Raw genomic sequence first — 16,376 nt, forward strand, 5'->3', positions numbered from 1 at the left:
TGCCATGGTCAGATTTACAAATCGACTTTGTAGGCCCTGTGATTCGCTCGGCTAGGGGGAATAAGTACATGTTGACCGTCACATGCTTGTTTACCAAGTGGGTGGAATGTCTCCCAGCCCCAAATTGCAAGGCAGAAACGGCAGCGGCCTTGATGATTAACCACATCTTTTCCCGTTTTGGTCTACCTCAAAGGATTGAGTCAGACAGAGGTAGCCACTTCACCAGTGAAGTAATGACAAAGATGTGGGAGATACTGGGGGTCAAGAGAAAGCTGCATATTGCTTACCGGCCAGCTTCTTCTGGGGCAGTAGAGAGATATAACCGGACAATTGTGAGCATATTAAAGAAGTTTGTGGCAGATTCTGGGCCAAGTTGGGATATCCGATTACCTCTGGTCCTAATGGCTATCAGATCTACCCCTTCATCTGCAACCAAAATGTCACCATTTGAGTTGATGACTGGGCGCAAGATGGTGCTTCCTCAGCATTTGCTCTATAGGACCCAAGAGCAGACACTGATAAATGCCTCCACTACTCATGAGTATGTAGAGAATTTAAGGAAACACCTTCAACATGCTTTTGCTTATGCTCAGCGGAATCTAGAAAGATCGGCTGATAGCATGAAGACCCATTATGACCTGAAAACTTCCAGGAAGGAATATCAGGTGGGAGACCGGGTCTATCTATACAACTTCCAAAGGAACCAGGCCAAGCAGCGCAAATTTTTGCCTACATGGAAGGGACCCTTTGAGATCGTCGATAAGATCTCCCCTGTGGCCTACAAGATCCGCATCCCCAAAGGCGGTTCGGCAGAGGGGGAAGACAAGTGGGTCCACATAAACCAGTTGAAATGTTGCCATCCCAGGCACACTCTGCAACAACTGGAGGAATCCTCTGGAATCCTAGCAGGCACTGTCTCAGACTAATTCAGTTCCAACCATAAAACATACCACATCTAGTCTCTAAAATATTGTGATTTGCATGAAACTGTCTCTTAGTTATACTGTTTTTTTTTTCTCAAAATAAGAATGTAATGTTTCGTTATGATAAAATGCATATGCTGCCCCACTATCTCAACGGTGGTGGAAAAACGTCTATGAATAGGTATTGCCGCTCTTCCTTTGTCGTCCTAGGAGAAAGAAAACCTTGAGACGGGCCAAGGAGGACGATCCGGAGACCGGGAACGGAGACGCAACGGGCCCGGGGTACCGCCCAATACTCCCATCAGGACCGGCGAGGAGAACCGATCGATCAGTACCGGATGGAGAAGAAGATGCTGAACTGTGCCATCTACAGAAGAGGAAGAAGATTATGCGGACAGACCGGTGCATGGGTCAAAACCCTTGTGCACGCGACTCCCCATCGACTCAAATTCAAAGTGCAGTCGCGTGGGGGGGACTTGTTGGGTGTCCTGACCCACGTTTAAGCTATCCTGCTACAACATTTGGTGCTGTGGGCTTAGGAAATTCAAGATGGCGGAAAACCCACATGTGCGCTGAAATCCAGGAAAGCTGCGCAGTTTGTGCGCCCACCAAAATGGTTGCCTCACTTGCCACCCACCAGTGCGAGAATGAAAGGCCGGGTTGCCATGAGGGAAATGGGTTGCCAAAGGAAAAACAGTAGCGCCGGTTAGCTTCAAAGCGCTTTAAAACCACCATTGGACTACCCGCACAGTAGTCTGAAACCATTGGGAATGGCAATGCTGATTGCCAAATGCAACCTAGAATTGTGGGGAATTCATTTCTTAAATCCCAAAAATGGGTGCAGTACCAGTACTCACCACTATCCAAAAGCCGGCGTTTTAAAACCACTCTGTTTCCCTGAAGGCAAGTCAAAATGCCTATTTTCAAACATTGCAATATGTGCAAAATATTTACTGAACACCAGCAGACATTTGGCAGAATGGAGTTTTGTGTGCCTACAAAATCTGGGAAATGAAGAGCCCAAAAACAATGCTTATAACAAAAATGCTATGGAGTCAGCAGCTTAAGCCTAACTGCAACTGGATTTAAAACCACCAAAATCGAAAATGTTAAATTAAATGAGTGACCTATGTTTGGTGTCACATGCCTTTGTAACTGTTGAAATGTCATAGTTTTGCACTTAGAATCAGCATTCTAGCTGCATGTGTAAAATTACAAGTTATTTTAAAAGCAACAAAAAGTTAGCTGAAGGTCTGGCTTAAGGAACTTGATTTTGCCTAGCAACGGATCCCATCAGCAGTGAAACTTGAGTCACCACTGTGTTCCCAGGCCAACCTTCCTTTTGCTGCCCAGGCTAAGGATATGCCATCTATCTGATAATTGAATTATCTGTGCTCTGCAAGAGAGTGAACAAAGCCCTCTTCACTCAGGCAAAGGTTTTTATTACCGCAGTCGTAAATTGTAGCTTCCTCTTGGCAGGAGCTGGGAGGAGCACTGCCTGTGAGAGCAAGCTGGCTTGGCAGAACTGGAAAGAACCAGAAATTCAACCTTGTGCTGAGGGTAAACCACACCCCTTTGGAGCCAGAACATAACTTTAAAAAGATGAATAACTCATAGAGCGGGCATGTGAAAATTTTATAAATGATACCATAATTCTTGTGATTTTCTGCCCACAGTTTAAGACGTGGTAGGAACCGGTGGTATGTTCAGGGGGGTTTTAGCGGAAAAGTGGATATTACTCTAAATGTGTGCATGTTAAAAATCTGAAACTTCATCAGTTAATGTCCCTACCCCCTGCACACATGTATGTAAAGTTGGGTCCATGTCGGAAATTGGAAAAGCAGTTAAAAAGTCAATTATGTACACTCTTTGAATGCAAGCTCCGAGAATGAGCAGATTTGGACATAGACATGGCTAAATTCAGCCACACCATGTATATGTAATTTTAAACAAATGTGTACCTGTGCAAATATGTTTTTAGGTCAGATATAGATTGTGTGTAAAGTTGACAGGGGTGGGTTCTCTGTATCATAAACAGACCTCATCATGATGACACTTCATTTCATTCCCCCAATCAAGTAAGAAATGGAAGTTTGACCAATTAGAAGCTGAGAGAGAGGTAGGGTCAGTGATGCTAGAACACACCCACATTCTAAACACATAAAAGCAGACAGACAGGACAGATAGGGGACATTCATTTTTCATCTGCCGCTGAAAGCTCTGCCGGAAAAATCCATACTTACCTCCATCAAACTCCAGAAAGCCAAACTAGAGACTTCAATCTATACAGAGCAGAGAGACCCAAAGAACCGGTGCCTAGCAGAGACCAGACCCCTGTGAGCAGTTCCAGAGGCCAGGCGCTGTGAGCAGAACCCGGAAAGACCTGACCAGACTGAAGTCCGTGACCAAGTCGCTTTCCTGTTCAAAATCTCTTGTGAGTACTTAGCAAAACTCAGAACACATCTCTTAGTTTAAATTCATCTAATTCAATCTATTTAACCTAAGTAGAACTGCCTCCTAGCTGTCACCTGTCATTCTAGCTGCAAAAATTTGTCACTTGTCATTTTGAAAAAGTGTGCGTTTAAAATTTACAAAACCAAAAACGACCTTTACTAAATTACTCATATCTCCGCAACCGTTTGGGCTAGAGACTTGCAATAACTTTCATTTGGAAGCTGAGATCCCAGGCTTTTCTAGGACCCCAAAACGGTAGAGATAGTCCTTGCGGTTCCTTTGTAATAGCGCTCGGCGCATCCGCGAATTTTGCCGCGATTTGCAAATTTCTTCACGTGTAAAAAGACAGCAGTTTTGCTTTCCATTTGCCAGAAATTCGTTTAACCTGCTAATCATTCCTGCATCATTGCTAGTGTGAGCCTGGACTAATATTAACTAGATACCACTCACCCTGAACCTCTATAAGGGAATTAAAAGCAAATTTAGCATATTTCTCATTCATTGCCAGCACATATCCAAGCATTGCCTGTGTTTTCAAAACTCCTATCTGTTTTCTGTAAGCTTGCTGGGATTGAACTGAATTACAGTTGATTGCATTTCTGAGGACTGTGTGTTTTCCTTCCATTTCCTTGCATTGCATAAAGAGGGGGGGAGGGAGTAGCCAGAGAAAAGTGATTACATTGTTTGGTTGAAATCATATTGAGTATTTTCTGTACTGCATTCATTGAATATTGCATCCACCTGAGCTACATAAAGCATCCTCTACCACATTATACTTTTGTTCCTATTTACCAGTGTGCTACCTTATCCATTTCAGGTCAACTCATTAGTCATTATAAAGAAGTGTGCTAGTGCCAGATTCTCCGTTGTTAATATTTACCATATCAGATTAAGTGTGCTATTCAATTATTAATTTATTATAAAGCGTGATATATATATCTATTTTAAATTATCAAATAAACCTTTTAAACTTGCAAAACAGAACTACTTCTTGGCTCAGTGGGGTCAGGGGGATTCCAAGAGAGGGGTGTTATATAGGGGTAGTCATCCAGAACGCATGAACTGGACCTAAAGATATATCAATAAGGGTTTTCATTCAGTATTATAGACTAGGCGTTGACTTAGCTGTAGTGTTGAATTGAATCCTCTTACAACCCCAGATTGGTAGGCATGGAACAGGTTGTTGGATTCACTGGAGTCCAGTTGTTATGTAATGACTGCATTCTCTTGGATGTTGCCAATGGAAGGTGTGATGACAATAGGGTGGTAATTCATGCAGAGATCTAATCCATCCACATGTTAATTGTACAGGCACATAGAAAGTATTTTAGGCTCCTGAAGAAAGACAACAGCAAGAAAGGAGCATAGTGGCTAGTGGGAGGGCCAACATGGCGACTATGCCTTTTGTAATTGTATTAAAAAAAGACAAAAGGGGTGGAAGATTTTGAATTCATATTAACCACTGGCACTGCTCCCTTCCACACCACCGTATTTACCCTTTTATCATTCTGACATGTCACATTTAAACCTGTTCTGTTGACACTTTGATCGTATTCACCAAACGTATGATTTCCATTGGTGTGACCTGTTAGAAGGAGGAAAAGGTTGGCATAAGTCTAAATGGGTCTGTTCTTCTGATTTTGCAGACAACTTCACCATCCTACATCAGCCCTTAAGCTTCAGCTACTGCTCCTGACAATACTTCACATCTTAGCTCTTATTGACACAAGAACTAGTGGTAATTCCCCAGTGCTAATTCCACCAGAGGAATTACTACCAAAAGGCAACTGTAATTCCACAGCATTACAAAGTGATTCACTGTCAAAATGGTGCCGAACATAGCAATGCAGATGTATTGTTTGTGCTAATTACTGGCTTCTCATTTATTAGGGTCCGGGCACCACCCCCTTGATTTAAGTGTGAGATGTCCATGTAAATTACATCGCTCTGACACTGTCAACTGCTTTGGACAATGGATCACAGTCAAAAACCGTAGCACAGTGCCAGGCAGCACAGTTCACCCTGTGCTTTATTTACATGGGGGATTGTGTTGCCTGCCTCTGAGCAGGGTGCATCCCCCCACTACTTATGTACTTATTTTATTTTATATTCAGAGCAGTTGGGAGATGCAAAATACTTAGCACCCAATAATTGGAGACTGGTAGGGCTTGGGATGTCTGGCCCAACTGCCTCTCATTATTGTGTTAATAGCGAATGCTCTGGCTGACAGGAGGGGAATCCTCCAGAGAGGGTGATTCATGCAGTCATGTGTCATCTGTGGAGGCAATGGTGGCAGTGTGCTGAGGGTTCAAGCACGTAGGGCAGTGTTAATGTGAAATGTGTATGTCTGCATTCATACCAGGCAGGGCCATCTGAATGTGCATTTATGGATATGTCCATGTGCAAATGTATGTAGGTTTGTCTGTTTTTTTTATGCATGTGTCTATGTAAGGAGTTGTCTGAATGCACGGGTCAATGAGGGAGTGTAGGTAGTATGTGTGGTTGTGTGTGAATGAGTTGTGTGTACCAGATGAGCGAGTGGGAATGAATAAGTGGGTGTGTGTGTCTGCTTGTGTGGAGGGGGAATGGAATTCAAATTTTAGGAGTGATGGGGTCTAATGGCAGCATGTCATTTTTTACTGGTTATCAAGGGTGAAGCAAACATGATAAGTGTTATTACATGGATAAGCTGGCCCACAGTGGGTCTAGACTGGCCTACAATAGTGCAGGCAGCTAGTTTGGATATGTGTTCTTACTGTGGCATGACAAGTTTTAATGGCAAAGTCAACAGGAGTACATTCTTATATGATAACACTGGTACATATATTTGGTTCATCCTACATGGACGTGTCGGGCATATTGTTTATTTTCTACTGGCATATATTGTGGGCCCAAGTATCATGAACATTCATTGGAAAATGCTCCTGTACACTATTGGTGATTTATAACTAATGGATGTGTTCATGTTCTACCATACAAAACCGATTTCAAACTTTTTTAAAAAGATTTTCAAAGTAAGTGTGCTTTAAAACTCACAATTTTAACCCATTATTTTAACATTTTCTCCGTGGCCGAACACCCCCAAACTGCCTTGGCTGGTTCTGGTTCCCTCACTACGTTAGGTCGCACCCACAGATTCGAGGCACACAGTTATTTCCCCCAATTAAAACATTCAGCATCCACCACTAGTGTCAGTTACTAGACATGCACATGAAAAAAAACATTGAATTTTGTTTAAAGTGATGTCTGCGTTATACAATCATAATTTGTTGCATATGAACTACACAATATATAATGCATTTTTTAGCAAAAGAAATGTATGCATGATGAAAAAGGCATGTGCAATTGCTATGGAATGTTCAACGTAACTATCAAAGCATATTTTGGGAAATATATTATGAGCACAATGCATGCTGTACTTGTTCATACCAATGAGGCAATTGATGCAAAATGCATTCCATTGAAACTCTTTTATATCAAAGTAATAACTAGATGCACATGGGTTTCTAAAGTGAACACTAATTTACAGCCACGTTCATTGTCCTTTAAGATTGTACAGCTGCAACATCAATTCATGACACATGCTTTGGTTTCATATGCAGGCATTTATAGCAAGCAAGAATGCCTCACTTGTGGATATGCAGATTATAGATGATAGATCTGCTGTACTCACTTTAATTAGAATCGGATTTTTTTCTTGAGCTGTGAAATCGTGAGAAAAACTGAAGGCACGAATTAAGTTTGTATTTTAATTTAAAACACATGATGTGTACTTTCAGAATACTGCAAAGGACATATGCGATGGCATAGCATCAAGTCATTTCCCCTGGTAAAACCGTGTTAGATTAGTTTTTGTGTGATAGTAAAAAATCACAAATCTGTCTATGGCACGTTTTAGTTTTTGTTTTAATGCTTCCAATGCATGAATGTTGTTACTTTTTTTCCGTGAGAGAACACTAAAATAAAAACAAAAGTTACTCGCAAGTTTCAATAGAAACGCACACGTGATCCGAATACAGAAATGACATCTCTCACCCCAGGGGAAAATGCTCTCATTGAAGAACAGTGCATTGACCATATTACTATGCAATTTATGGAATGAAGTGAAATTATCCTGCTGGGAGCCCTTCAGTTTGCAGTGGGGTGTGTATGCAAGTGTCTACATTCTCAACCTTCCTGCACAATACTAAAATCACACAATTCTGGGTCTGTACGAACGTTCCCACAATGAACGCAAATCATCAGAATGGCAAGTGATTCGTCAAGGACATATCTTAGATTCACTTTTATAAATGTTTGTCTAAAGTTTGTACATATTTCTTAAATGGGGACACATGGCTGGAGAGCAGATTCAGGAGGAAGGAGGTCATTGCTGGAGGCAGGTTTAGGATACCTAGGGAAGGCCTAGTAAATAGGAATGCACTCAAAGTCATTGTTGGAACATGTGTAGGGAGGTGGTGATTGACTGGTACTGAGTCAGAGAATGGGAATTAGGATTGGTTTCAGTTACGCAATGCTATATGGCACTTTCGGTGACTTGGACCCTGTGAACAAGACAAGTGTGATCACCAAGATTTAGGGAGGCAGGAGACACACTAGTCAGTGCCCAATTCTAAAAACGAGTGTACAAGACAGGTACAATCGGGTGACAACTGGGAGGAAGAGTAGGATTAGGTGTAGAAGCAATCACAAAACAACAAGTGCTGCCTGTGGGAGAGTTGTTCTCACATAGGTTTTCTCAGAGGGAGCAGCAGAGAATTGGGGAGGCAGCGAGTGACACACCGCCATAAACTTTCTCTTGAAGTGAGTGTGAAAGGCGCATGCAATTTGGTGACACCCGGAAAGAGGAAAGAGATGAGTCAGGAATTCTTAGGACAGCGTGTAGGCTTGTTGTGTTCATCTGTTCTGGGAGGCATCAGCAAAGGTTTGGCAGGGGGAGGTGAGTGACACACCAGTGGCTGTATATGTCTTCATGTGAGTGGTGAGAATACCTGAGGTCAGCTTGTGGAGTCACACTCACCTAACTTTGCTGTGCAAGCAGCGGAGATTTAGGGAGGCAGTGAGTGTGAAGCCAGTCAGTGTCTGTGTGATGAAAAGAGTGGAAGAAACACATGCCATTCTGAGACACCTGGGAGGAAGAGTGAAAAGACTCAGGAATCCCTGTGGGCAGATTTGGACAGAGTCACAGTCACCTGATTTTGCCTAATTTAGCTGGGAGTGAGCAGCAGAGATTTGGGGTGGCAGCAGGTGAAACAGCAGGCAGTGTCCATCTCTTTTAGTGAGCAAACGAGATACATGCTATTGGGTATCAACTCAGAGGAGCAACAGGAGAACACTGTAAACCCTGAGGGCAGCTTCTGTGAATCATGCCCACCTGATTGTTTCTGGTCATGATTAACAGAGATTGGATGAGGCAGTGGGTGACACCCCAGTTAGTGGCCAGGCTCAGACTGCCCTCTACGGCAATAAGGCAATGCCTGAACCAGTACTGCAAAATTCTACTGTGGGCAAAGTGAACCACCATTTTGACCCATTTGGGCCAGTTTGATAAGTTACTTCACCATGTTACTTGTAGTTTTGACCAGTGTTACTGAATACATATTCTTTAAAATTGACAATTTGCATCACATTTTATGAAAATAAATCCCTTTGAATACTACTCAAAAAGTCTGTCACAAAAGGAATGAATTGCCATGTGCAACTGTGGGACACTTTTTCATTGGCGCCCGAGACAATTATATGTCCCAGTCCGACCTTGTAAATAGTGGCTGTCTCTTGCAGCAAGTGAATGAGACATGTGCCATCAGGAAACACCTCGGTAGAGGAGTGGGAGGAGATGGAAATCCCTGATGGCAGCTTGTGGGAGAGTCATGCTCACCTGATTTTGCAGGGAGGTGGCAGGTGTCACACATTTGAACTAATGTAAGGCAACTTGTCAGCAACACCCAATTGAGCCAGATGCAGGCGGAGGTGTGTTGCTCATAGTCTTTTCACTTCTGAAGCTGCAGTTGCTGTGTGCAATGGGGTTGCCTCAATTTCCAGTTGTCAATTGACGGTATCATCCAGCTCATGCTCCCCAATTCCTGTCTCAAGTCACTCTGGGGTATATGCAACTTTACAAGAAAACACATGGGTATTACACCACAGCAACGAACATCTATCAAGACTGACAGACAAGGTTGAGGAAGATCAACAGAGTACATGAACAAAAGGAGGAGAATGAAAATCCCAGGTCTCTATATCTGCTGTCGCCAGTGCACACACTTGAACCCATCCTGTGTAAGCAAAGGTGTGGCATTGCTTCACACAGAGAATAAAAAGCAATCCAATCAGGCCACTTGCACATTCTGATGGAAAACGACGTGATGGGTGAAGGCAAGTATCACCTGTATACATCCTCAAAAGAAGCAATATGGGAAGAAGTAAAAAGATCAGAGGTGCATCCCTCCTATTACCCTCAGGCAAGCAGTATACCTCCAGCAACCTGCATAATTACCTATGATAGTACCTCAGGTGTATGAGTGCTTGGAAGTAAGACACCAAGCTCTACCTTCTGCACCCCAGCGGTGCATAGTAGTAATCTCTCAATGCATAAGGGTGGTGTTATGCAAGCATTTGAGAGTGACCCATTATTTCACGTTTCAAAGCTAATCTGGCTATAATATTGACACATGATCTTTTGCCCCGCTCATGTGTGGAAAGCCCTGTAGCGCAGCTCCTAATGGGAAAAGAAGATCACAGCTGGGAAATTCCCAGCAGACTTTTTTCTCTCCCAAAGCAGTATCAGAATTGTAGAGTTACATTATGGCTGGAGTGGGGCAGGCCCTACAGCCGTCAGTAGCACAGAATTGCACTACACCATTCACATGTACACCAGCGGTCAGAACATTGATATATGGCCGTCAAAATACACTGGGTGCCCTTTCCTTCCAAATATGCTCAATATGCCACTGCACAACCTGAAGACATCAGTGACCACATGTTGTAACTCTATATTTCACACTCTGGAAAGGCTATGTGACCGGTGCAATGTCATCCATGATTACTGCCATATTCACAGCAGAACTCTAGACGGGGAGTTTGTAACATAATTCTAATAACAGCTACTTTCTAATGTCTACTCGTCCATATGTCTTTTGAGGAGGCTATGAGGTTGATTAGACATCTGAAGGTTCTCCCTAGGGTATACCTGCTTGAGGTCAACCTGACCAAGATGGTGTGAGCCAGTGCCTTGGCAGGTTATGCAGATCAGATACAGCTAGTGAACGATGTCATTTCAACCTCGAGCAATGATCCAAAGGTAGTTCGATTTCAAGGTAACATTGACTAACTCCTGACTTCATTTGTGGACCTATGTTTCACAAATGTGCCTATTCACATCCATATTTCTCCAGCGATGAAGACTCTTAACAAGCATTACATCTCTGTAGTGCTTGCAACATGAACTGTGGAACAAAACTTCGGCAGTAGAAACATCACCAACCACCCCTTACAAGTACACCGTACATGTCAAGCTTGCAGAAGATGGCAACATCATTGGGCAATACGTCACTCACACCTATTGAAAGCTTTGTGAGAAAAGCAGGCACAGCCAACATGAAGGAGAATCTGTGGGGCACCCTTCTCAATGACTTGGGAATATTAAATACAGGTGAATCAACAGCAAGAACAGATAATTGATCATCAGCTAAACGGTTGCTTGATGTCTATTGGTCCATTCATCTGTGGGAAGGGGCGTTGGCCCAATATTTGGCCAATCTTGTTCAATTGGCCATTTTGCTGCTCTCACCCCTCAACCACCGCTCACTCTCATAAAGGTCATCAATATATAATCCCTTACCCCGCCCCCTAAAAAATGGCAAGACAAATGTTGCAAAATGACTGTTTCACAGGATGCATTGAAACAGCCACAACGAAGTGGGTTGGTACCAACCCAATAACATATTGCTACTGCAAGTGCTTCATCTGACCCACAGCACATGTGTGAATTGTTTTTGAATCGCTGACCTGTGTGCAGTACGAGAGACTTTGCATGTGAATGAGAGTGAGTGTGCCTGCGTGTTTGAAGGCACATCGAGCCGCTAAATTAAGGGGATGGGGCTCTGCTGAGACCTGGGAGCATTGTTTGCTTTACCCTTGATGCACAGTAAAGCATATGACATTATTTCCTGTGCAACAAGGGTAAAGCAAACTTGATATGTGTTATTCTGTGGCTAAAGTCTGGCCTACTTTGATGGCACACATCTGCATTTACTTTATTAAGGTATCATGGCATTTTCTACTCGGTATCAAGGATAACACAAGCACGACAAGTGTTATTTAGTGGATTGCAATGGCCTACTTTCGTGGCACCAGTCGGCATTTATTTTCTTAATGTGGCAAGGCATATTTTACTGGGCATCATGGATAAAGAAAACATTAGTGTTATTACGTGTCTAGACTTGCCTACATGGGTGCATCCAGAATACATATGCTTTCTTACTGTGAGCTGGCATGTGTTACTAGCTTGCAAAACCAATAGGAGTAAGTACTTACATGGTAATATTGGTATATATTGGGGCAGCCTGCATTGGCAAATATGGGCACATCCAGCATGAAAATATGTTTTTATACTGGCATATATTGTGGGCCAAGGCATCATGTAATTTTGTTGAAAAATGCTCATGTGCGTTGTTGGTGACTTGCATCCATTCGATTTTCATGTGAAACACTACACATCCGCTTGTAACTGTGGGTTTTTACAACATTTTTCACAGATAGTGTGCTGTAAAATGCACCATTTGAACAATTTCGATTACAATTATTCTCAGTTTTGGTTATTGTTGGCTCCCTCTCGATGCTCAGCAGCTAACTCATATTCAGGGCTAACATTTTTAATTTACAAGCCTCCAAATGAAAAAATCACCAGTCGCCACTGAATCTATTGGTGGTTTGATATCAGGGATTTCACTCGAAATGGTTTAACATTTCTAAAGTCCTTTCTGGTATCACAATGGTGTCTTTGCCAAATGTCAGTCTGTGAATAGATACGTCTTTAGGTTCTGATAAGGTGTAATCCAATTGCAGGTCCTAGAATCTAATTTGATAAGGCATTCCGCATGGCTATTACCAGACCTGCAAAGTTTATATTTATTTATTTATTTAATGTGTTATAGTTTTGTACAAAGAAAAACTTTTCACATAATTCAATCACAATACAAGAAAAGAAAATGTAACATCATTCTTAAAAAATAGCTAAAACCAAACTATTCAATTTACACATAATTCATTAACATTCAAATTTCAGCCAAGAATCATTTTATTAAAGTATTCAAGATTCCAGCCAAGAATCATTTTATTAAAGTATTCAAGATTCGAGACTCGATGATAGTACTCATGAACAATGCACTTCAACTAATCCAAACTTCTCTTACCAAGATAATCTGATAACTGACTAGCCTATCAAATCTTCCTTTAATATCGTTTCTTCTGTTATTCAATGCATCATAAGGTTAGTTTCAGCTTCGTTAAATCAGCTAATTATGGTTTCATGTTGGATGACACTAGCAATGAAGACTCCCCTTCGTCAGTGCCAAATACCATTGCTAACGTTTTCGTTACATTTCCATACTTAGATCAAAGCATGAATTTCATCAACAATGATCCATTATTTCCTCTGCTACTAACCACACCCTATATAGGGATGAATGTAATCCCACATTTAACATATTAATGCATTAAAAGCAAAAGGCTAAGTCATTCATAGAATCTAGGTGGTGAACATATTTACCTTAATATTTTATGGATGTATTACCCATCCTAGGGCACTCTGTGAGAATATGCTTCCCTGTTTCACTAATCTTTTTATTCTTGCATATTCTACAAAAGCAATCACCCTTAGGAATCTGCCACTCAGAGCCAATGGAAGCAAGTACCGGTAGATGATCGACCTGAGCAAAAGTATAAACCTCCTGAGTTTGGCAGAGGGACACTGATTCATATATTTCTGAGATCTCTTGAAGGTAGAGAGCACATATTGCACACATTTATATTTTTTCAAACTTTCAAGATGAGCAAAGTAACACTGCCAATTCCAGAGATCTACCCTCTTCCCCGGGGTATATTTCATATTTAAAAGCTCATCATCTCATTTTGGGGTCCAGACAATCTCCTCAAATAGCGTGCCCATCTGTTTCTTAAATTGCAAATTCTTTCCTTCTCTACGAATTCCCTCTCCCACACTGTCCAGAAGTAGATTGTCTGGGGCGTTGAGGGATTTTATACATAGTTCTGCTCTCTTTTTAAGAACCATAGCTTTTAGTGAGAGGGGACCCAGTTCCAACCGCAGGATAGCCATAGGGACACCTTGGGGAGCCCTAATAGCTTCTTCCAAAACCTAACCTCAATGATATGGAGCCATGTCAAGTCGATACTCAGAAGGGCTTCCAGGGCATAGATTATAGCAGGGACCACACATTGGAGATACAGTTGCTGTGCGCCCCATATTGAGTACCCACTCTGTTTACAAGTAAATTGATATATCAATGCAGTCAGTTGCGCATCTTTTCCCATACATGACTGAATACAAGAATGGTAATCCCCTTTCACATCAAACTCCACTCCTAGGTATTTATATGAAGGTGTATAAGGTATCTCGTGGGCATTTACACACACATGCAAGTGCGGGCTATCTTTTTACCAGAGAAAACCATCATCAAGGTTTTGTCACAGTTTGTGGTCAATCCATTCACGTCAGCATAGTGCCAGAGAGCATTGGCAGACTTCTGTAGAGCACTAAATGTAGGGTCTAATATGACGAGACCGTCTGTGTATGATAATATTGGCCAGTGAGTGGAACCTACTTTAGGAGGACAATTGTGCACCGGTAGTATGCATTGTGGAATATCGGCTACAAACAGATTGTAAAGCAGGGGCGCCGTCACACATTCCTGCTTTACTTCCCTGTTTTGCACGATAGGTGGAGTCAATGTACCCTTACTATCCAGTTTCAGACTGGTAGTGTTGTTGTTATGCAATATCTTAAGATAATATAATAACCCTGCCGGACAGCCCATATTTTGGAGTTTTCGCGAAAGCAGATCTCTATTAACCATGTCGAAAGCCGCTTTGAAATCGATGTAAAGTGCATAAAAAGGAGGATTATTAGGTTGTAAGGCTTTACCGCAGAGAGTATCCATGATCAAAAGGTTATTGGTGGTGGAGTATCCCGCTCTAAAGCCACTCTGGAATCTGTCTAATATCCCTTCTCGATTGACCCATTGTGTAGTTCTTCTAACAATAATGTGGAAAATAGCTTCCCTGTACAGTCTAACAGGGAACGTCATCTGTAATTACTACAGGATCTGTTTTAATTCCTCTTTTAAAGACCGGCACAAGGATAGCCGTCGGCCAAGACCTAGGAATGTGGCCACTCACCAGTACCTTGTCTTAGTGTATATCACTGCATAGGATTTTCTGCAAATGTGTTCATTGACATAGCCTGCTGGGAACCAGAACACAGAGAGTCTTACTTGGCAATTCATGTTAAATACATTATATGTCTTTATGTTTTCTATTATCTCTTTGTTCAACTGATATCTTCATACTTTTTCTTTGCATTAGCATAGAGGTGCCTCTCCTACCCTGGGGTTTCAGAGAGGGTGCACTGAGATTATTAACAATCTCATGTCTTAAAATGTGGGTTACACTAAACCAAGAGAATAGTTTTGGTTAGTTGCTTATTATACTCTGAGAACTCACATTTTTGGGAACATAAAACACATGTCTAAGTGCATAACTGCCACTGCTGTTTCCAATACAACCATGTACACAATTATTTTAGTTGCCTTTCCCTTATCATGCTGAGCCGGACTGCATATTAGCACTTCATGACAGGTTATGATACAAGCAATAGTTTTACAAAGGTAGCGGGCGCCCCTCTCTCGCAAGAACAGACATGATAACCTGTTCAGTGGTTATTAACCACTTGAGAGTTCGCAGCCACTGCTTTTACTCACTGTGCCTTTCACAGATGGGAAATATCCATTTGCATATCAGTCTTTGTCCTGCCCAGGGGCAGTCCAGCACCGAAATACAATGGCAATTTCAATCTGAACGAGAGTACCACCAGCAACCCCATACACGTGTTTCACCCTTGTTGGGGATCATCAGTGAGGTGAAGCTGATGCCTCTCTAAGCACAGTGAGAGGGAGACCACGTCTGGTTGCCCCAAGGAAACCTAGGGTTACCAATCCCAGGTTCCTTAAAAATAGTTTTACAAAGGTAGCGGGCGCCCCTCTCTCGCAAGAACAGACATGATAACCTGTTCAGTGGTTATTAACCACTTGAGAGTTCGCAGCCACTGCTTTTACTCACTGTGCCTTTCAAAGATGGGAAATATCCATTTGCATATCAGTCTTTGTCCTGCCCAGGGGCAGTCCAGCACCGAAATGCAATGGCAATTCCAACCTGAACGAGAGTACCACCAGCAACCCCATACACGTGTTTCACCCTTGTTGGGGATCATCAGTGAGGTGAAGCTGATGCCCCTCTAAGCACAGTGAGAGGGAGACCACGTCTGGTTGCCCCCAGGAGACCTAGGGTTACCAATCCCAGGTTCCTTGAAATTTAGTTTGCAAAGGTAGCGGGCGCCCCTCTCTCGACAGAACAAGGCCTGATAACCTGTTCAGTGGTTATTAACCACTTGAGAGTTCGCAGCCACTGCTTTTACTCACTGTGCCTTTCACAGATGGGAAATATCCATTTGCATATCAGTCTTTGTCCTGCCCAGGGGCAGTCCAGCACCGAAATACAATGGCAATTTCAATCTGAACGAGAGTACCACCAGCAACCCCATACACGTGTTTCACCCTTGTTGGGGATCATCAGTGAGGTGAAGCTGATGCCTCTCTAAGCACAGTGAGAGGGAGACCACGTCTGGTTGCCCCCAGGAAACCTAGGGTTACCAATCCCAGGTTCCTTAAAAATAGTTTTACAAAGGTAGCGGGCGCCCCTCTCTCG

This window comes from Ambystoma mexicanum, chromosome 7q, assembly GCF_040938575.1.
Source record: "Ambystoma mexicanum isolate Mex_15411 chromosome 7q, UKY_AmexF1_1, whole genome shotgun sequence".
NCBI classification, from domain to species: Eukaryota; Metazoa; Chordata; class Amphibia; order Caudata; family Ambystomatidae; genus Ambystoma; species Ambystoma mexicanum.